Source organism: Gavialis gangeticus, unplaced genomic scaffold (assembly GCF_001723915.1).
Source record: "Gavialis gangeticus isolate Ggan-Ray unplaced genomic scaffold, GavGan_comp1, whole genome shotgun sequence".
Taxonomy (NCBI): Eukaryota; Metazoa; Chordata; order Crocodylia; family Gavialidae; genus Gavialis; species Gavialis gangeticus.
In genome coordinates this window covers 39,110,242-39,116,410 of record NW_017729022.1, presented here as the reverse complement: position 1 = coordinate 39,116,410, position 6,169 = coordinate 39,110,242, and the positions used below count along the sequence as shown (strand labels likewise).

The following is a 6,169-nucleotide window of genomic DNA, read 5'->3' as shown; positions in this document are numbered from 1 at the left end:
GGGGGGGGGGGTCTTATCTGGTGCTGAGTGGGGTCCCATGGGTGAGACATCAGATCTAGTCAGGGTGGGCTGCAGCTGCGGGCTGCTCAAGGCCCTTCTTGGTGGGTTGTGGGGGCTGGGCTGGGCTGCATTTGGGTAAGGTGGCATCAGCACGTGGGGGGGTGCAGCTACTCTAAAATTTGCCATAGCCCCCCTCCCAGCACCACCAACCCAACCCCTCCCCCCCCAATGCTGAATGAATTTTTAGTTGGACTTTGCAGCATAAGTTGAAGTAAAAGCTAAAATGTTTCTATACAAAGCATTTGGAGAAGTGGCATCTTATTAATGGACTAACTTAAAAATATGTGATTTCCAGTATTTTCCCAGCTTAAAATGTAAATTGGCTTTGAAAATGCAAAATGTATTGCAAACTTAGACTTACGGATGAGTAGTAGAAAAATAAAAATGAATTAGTCAATGTATAATGAAATGTGCTCTTTTACAAATTCACATAGCTGTTTTGTTTTCTTCAAGATTAATACTTCTCGTTTGGTTTTATTTTAGCATAATTAGTAATCTACCAGACATTGTGTAGGTGGGTAAGTATACGACAGCAGAGTATTAAAATAAATCCTTCTTTGCAGTTTAAACTTCACTTTGTGAGTGGATGTTTTGGAATTGGTTTGGATTTTGACAGGTAGTAGAGGCGTAGTTACAGTATTAAAAAATCATTGAGCAAGCTATTCCATTTCAGGAATATAAAGGTGAGATCAGTTTTCAGGGTAGAGGAAAGGTAGTCTGAAGAACCAGCCTTGGGTGAAGCTACATAATTAGATAGTGTGTTTGAGACTGGAAGAACATGATACCCTTGGATATACATAGACTGCTAATTGCAACTGTAATTGTGCAAGTTAGCAGCTTTATCTGAAATCCCTGGACATTGGTGATAGAACTGAAAAGTATTTAAAACTTAATTTCAGTAAAAGAATATATTTTTCTTATATTTTAGCCACATTCAGTATAAAAATTTCATTGTGTCTGAAATAAGTTGGAATTCTTATTTTGAAAAATGAAGAACTTGCTTTGAATAGTGTTTGCTGTCAAAAAAATATTTAAAAAAAAACAAATAAGCACTTACTGGCCTTTTTAACAATTACTCAGTTTCCTTCCACGTACTTACAGATAGGGTGAAACTTTTTGGTTTTTGCAAGCATCACCTTATGATAGCATACGTATGCTTCAAAGAAAGACTTGCTGTTGCAGGAGGTGGCATTTTTCTGGTGCCATGTACATAACAGTGGAGCTGATTGGTAATTTTTAGAATTCATAAATCTTAAAAGTATGCAAATGGTCCCATAATGAGCTATTTGTAAGCTCTGGTAAGTAACATTTTGAACCAAAGCCCCAGGATCAAAATTAGATAATGTGCTTCTAGAGATGTAGGCCAAAAAGTTGCTGAACAAAAGGCTTTGACCATCTGTGTTAGATTTTGTGCTAAATGTCACAAGGGGCTTGAGTGAGATCGTGCTGAAATAGGTGAAAAGATATCCATTGACTTCTGGTGAGCTCGACTGCACCCAAGAGTAGTCTTAAAGAAATTAGTAGTTACGTGGCCAAAGTCCAATTTGGGTGACTCCTTTTTAACAGCTTTCTGCTTTAAATTGCATAAAGTTGTTCTTGGTTCTGAACAGTTCGCAACTGTTTAGAAGTACACGTTATGCATGCTTCGTCTCCTAGATGCAACTCCTTTAATAATGGGTACAATAATTTTTATGAATTTATGTGAGATTTGTAAAGCAGTTTGGAAAGTAAAGTGTTATACATGAGGTCCTCTTTAGGAGCTGTTCCATAAAATCTTGTTTTGTGTCTCTGCTGTGTATAAATTGTAATAAACAGTTTATGCAGGAGACCTGAAGTTATTGCACCAAAATTGCCTCGCCCTACTTTCATATAAACTTAATCTTGGCCCAGTTTTCTTAACTATAACTTCATGTTCTGTTTTAACATTTCATCTTAGAGTTCTGGAGAAGTTTATATTTCCAATAATCTCACTTAACTGCAACATCTGCATTGAGTTTCTCTCCTTGGGAAAATAGAATCATAGAAAGTTAGGGTTGGAAGGGATCTTAGGAGGACATCTTAGTCCAACCCCCTGCTCAAAGAAGGACCATCCCCAATTAGACCATCCCAGCCAAAGCTTTGTCTAGCTGGATTTTGAAGACCTCCAGGGATGGAGCTTCCACCACCTCTCTGGGTAACCTGTTCCAGTGTTTAACTACCCTCCAAGTGGAAAAAATTCTTCCTAACATCTAACCTAAACTTCCCTTGCTGCAACTTGAGACCATTGCTCCTTGTTTTGTCATCTGTCACCACTGAGAACAGTCTAGCTCCATCCTCTTTGGAACCACCTTCAGGTAGTTGAAGGCTGTTTATTAAATCCCTTCTCAGTCTTCTGTAGACGAAATAAGCACAGTTCCCTCAGTCTTTCCTCAGAAGTCATGTGTCCCTGCCCCCTCAGCATTTTTGTTCCCCTCTGCCGGACTCCCTCCAATTTTTCCACATCCTTTCAGTAGTGGGGTGTCCAAAACTGAACACAGTCCTCCAGATGTGGCATTTCCCTTTACCTGCTGGCAACACACGTACTAACTTACTGAGGGTGGACCCTATAGTGCATATACTTCTGGTACGTTTGAATGAATACCTTTTCTATCTGCAGTAGGGTTGAAGTGGTAGTGGTGCTGTACTTATGGTCAAGGAAATGAGAGAAGCTGGGGTGAGGGTTGATGATATTGGTTATTGGACTAATTGTATAGTTGGAAGAGATGGGACGAAGTGCCATGCTTTTCTGTCTGCAGACATGTGGGTGAACTGGGTTTTATATTCATAAAAACTGAATTTTGTCACTTTATGCTACAGGTGTTCTGTTATGCCATTTAAATGGGAGAATATTATAGGTAATCCATAATGAGAACAGGAGGGGGGGTGGAAAATCAAACACAAAACAGTTGGATTTTTTAAATTCATGTTCACTCACCACAGTTTGGAATAAGCAGACCCAAGTAAATAGAAGACATTTTTCAAAGGGACACAACAAATGAACAAGTTTACAGCTCTAGTGAAACCTGGTTGAACTCTTGCTTGTTCACTTTTTTGTGCTTCCCTGAGTTAGACAATGTCAGGGATTTATCTCAGTGATTCTCATCCAGGATGCTGGAGCACCATGGAGTACCATGAGATACTTTTAAGGGTGGCATACAGTTGTTAGGAATGCAAACAACTCATTCACAAAATAATCCTAGAAATTTCAAATGGAACTCTGTAGCATTAAATACTTTCTCATCTACTGTAGTCTAATATTTCTGTATTCAAGAAATGAATGAAAATTAAGAGCTGGTGTTTTCTGAGTAGTGCCTTTAGTCTTAAGAAGGATGCCTCGAATATTAAAAGGGTGAGAACCACTGGTCTTTTCTTATCGGAAATGGAATCTTGTAACCAGCTACTTGACCCAAAGATAATGGTGACTCCCCAGGAACACTCCCAGTAGTTTAAGCACTCCCTTCACAGAGCTTCATGGTCAGAAGTCCCCTGGCCTGTAGTTTGGTCCTTCAGAGATGTGACAATTAAAGCATGTAATATGCACACATTACAGGAAGATTTCTAAACAGCTTCAAACAACAGGGGGGAGAGAGGGAAAAGTAGACAAAACAATAAACAGTTGTATACCATTCTCTGTCCAAATTCTTCACTACACTTGATTTTTTTTCTTTTTTTTTTTTTTGAGATTTGGATCAATAACTTCTCAGTTTGCTAACTCATGATTTCTCCCTTAGAATTTGGGGTTACTTCTCTGACCTCCAAAAATGGCCTCTTGAGTTGTAGTTGTCCAGGCCATGAGCAGATGTTCATTTCTATTGCTGCAGACTTCTGGGAAATTTGTTCCAGCCTGCAGATGCTGCCTCTACTGGTCCCCCCATTCCTTCCTGAAATTAGGGTTATCTTTTGGGTGTCAGGTTGAAGTTCTCTTGTGGATGGAGCATGTTGCCTCCACAAGAAACTGAATGAACACTTGTACAGTAGCAATTTTCTAGTGGGGAAAGCAGTGACTCTTCCAGTAGAAACATTCCTGGTACATGGCCACAGTTTCCCTTTATTTGAGAAGCATTACCGTTTTTTCCTTGAGTATTTTAACAGTTAATTCTGTTCAAATATTTCTTACCTTTGTTTTCCCTTAGGGGGTTCCCCATTCCTTCAGGCTAGTTCCTTTGCCAACAAGCTGCAGTAAAGAGACCTTGTTTCACCCAGGATTCAGCCTAGGTGTTGATAGTGATCCTTAACAACTTCAGCATTAAAAGTTTTATGCACATTTATGCAACTTCAGCACATTTGCCATTCACCCTACTCCATAGCAGATGAAATATACTAGCAAATGTTTCCTAATACAAGCTGTATCTCGAAGTTTAGTGTGATAGCTATGCTGGGAAAGCTGCTTCCTCAGCTGTATTTTCTTTACTTTTCTGGCACTTTTCACCCACATGGATTAACGTTGTCATAATACACAAGTGAGATACCATAGCTGAGATTTCGTAAAGACTTCGTAATTTGTGTTTTAGTATGTTAATATGCTGGTTCATGCGCTGAAGAAATGAGTTCATTGAAGGGTTATTCTGATGTTGATTACCTCTGAGGTAAATTGTGCTGTTGGAAAATAGATGTTTCATAAAGCTTGCTGCAGCCTATTTATTTCTAGATTCTGTAAACTCTTCACTAAATTTGGAAAATGCAATTAAACATTATAATTATTGAACTATAATCAGTTATACAGATAGGTTTGCAATTCTGTTTTAGTGAGTTAATAATCAAAAATTGCAATTTTCAGAATACTTGTTTTTTTGACTGCATAAATGCAACTGCTGCAGGGTTGCGGTGTGTGCCATGCTAGCATAATGCTTTAGAACTTTGGGATTCTATTGTTTGGTTTATTATTCATTCTGTTTTTAGCATTTGTCTTGATCAAAATAGTCACACACTTCTGAAATATGATAGTTACTGTTAGTACACAGTCTTGCCACATGATGGAGCTGAGAATAAAACAAAGACCATTGTACAAGAGTGTGATGCTTCTGTCTAGTCACATAAATTCTGATAAATAGCTACACTCCTTCCTGTCAGTTTTGCTAGATGGCATCGATTCGTTCCTGTAGTATAAATGAGAGAATAAGACAAAAAACATGAAGTAACCGTTTTTTTGGCAGAAAGAAATTCTTACCAAATTTAACAAAGAATTGTGGGAAAGGCCGGAAGCCTTCCTTACCTAACGTTCTTAACTGTGTAATGATCAGGAATCTGGACAAAATTATGTAACTGAATAACAACAAAAACCCAGAGTGAATTATGGCTGTAGCAGAAGTCTGCATATAAATATTAATTATTTTTTCCCCTTGAACTGTTTTCTCTAGTTCAGATGTTTGAAGTAGCTATGGGTATTACAAGTTTTATATCCCTGTCCTAACTCTAGCTATATCAAGATTTCAAGGACTGACCTCAGAAAATTGTTCTACAGGACAACTGTGGCTCCACTTCATCCGCATGTATATGGCAGTACAGCTTAAGATACCACTCAGTTGCTGCTACTTCTAACAGTGCCATTGAGGGTGTACAATACAGCTCTGAGTTGTTTTTATCCATCTGCCACATTACTGCATGGAATTTTCTGAGATCTAAAGAGGGTGGTGAATATTTCTTATGAAACCACCCAACTCTGTGAAACTCAATGCGTATTGAAATCTAAGAAACATAGAACATCTTTGGCAAGAAAAATAGATGTAATACTGCAGAGGCAGCCCTTTTTGTGTCTTTACAGCTTCATGTGGTCTTTCCCCTGGTTATATTCAGGATCTAAGGGACTTGGTTTGTTAGAGTACTGATCTTGAATCCCACAATGTTTATGACGCACTTTATATGGTATTTGATCTGGTCAGCTAACTTTGATCTAAAATTATAGTGATATTTCTGTCAGGTATCCAGGTTGTAGCCGTATTGGTCTAGAGGAAAAGTCAGTTAGGACTTGTAGTAGACATGATATAAAATAATAATAGATATTATAAAATATCATCTCTACTACGGGTTCTGATTGCCTCTGATATTTTTTATATTCATTTTATATAAAATTGAGGTTCTGTGTTTTTTTTTT

The 6,169-nt window shown here is 38.2% G+C and overlaps 1 protein-coding gene across 1 annotated transcript in view; it reads left to right on the top strand.

Annotated features, from left to right (window-relative positions):
- CCDC59 (coiled-coil domain containing 59) overlaps positions 1 to 6,169 on the top strand; it is a 29,695-nt gene that overhangs the window by 9,870 nt on the left and 13,656 nt on the right. The window lies entirely within an intron of this gene.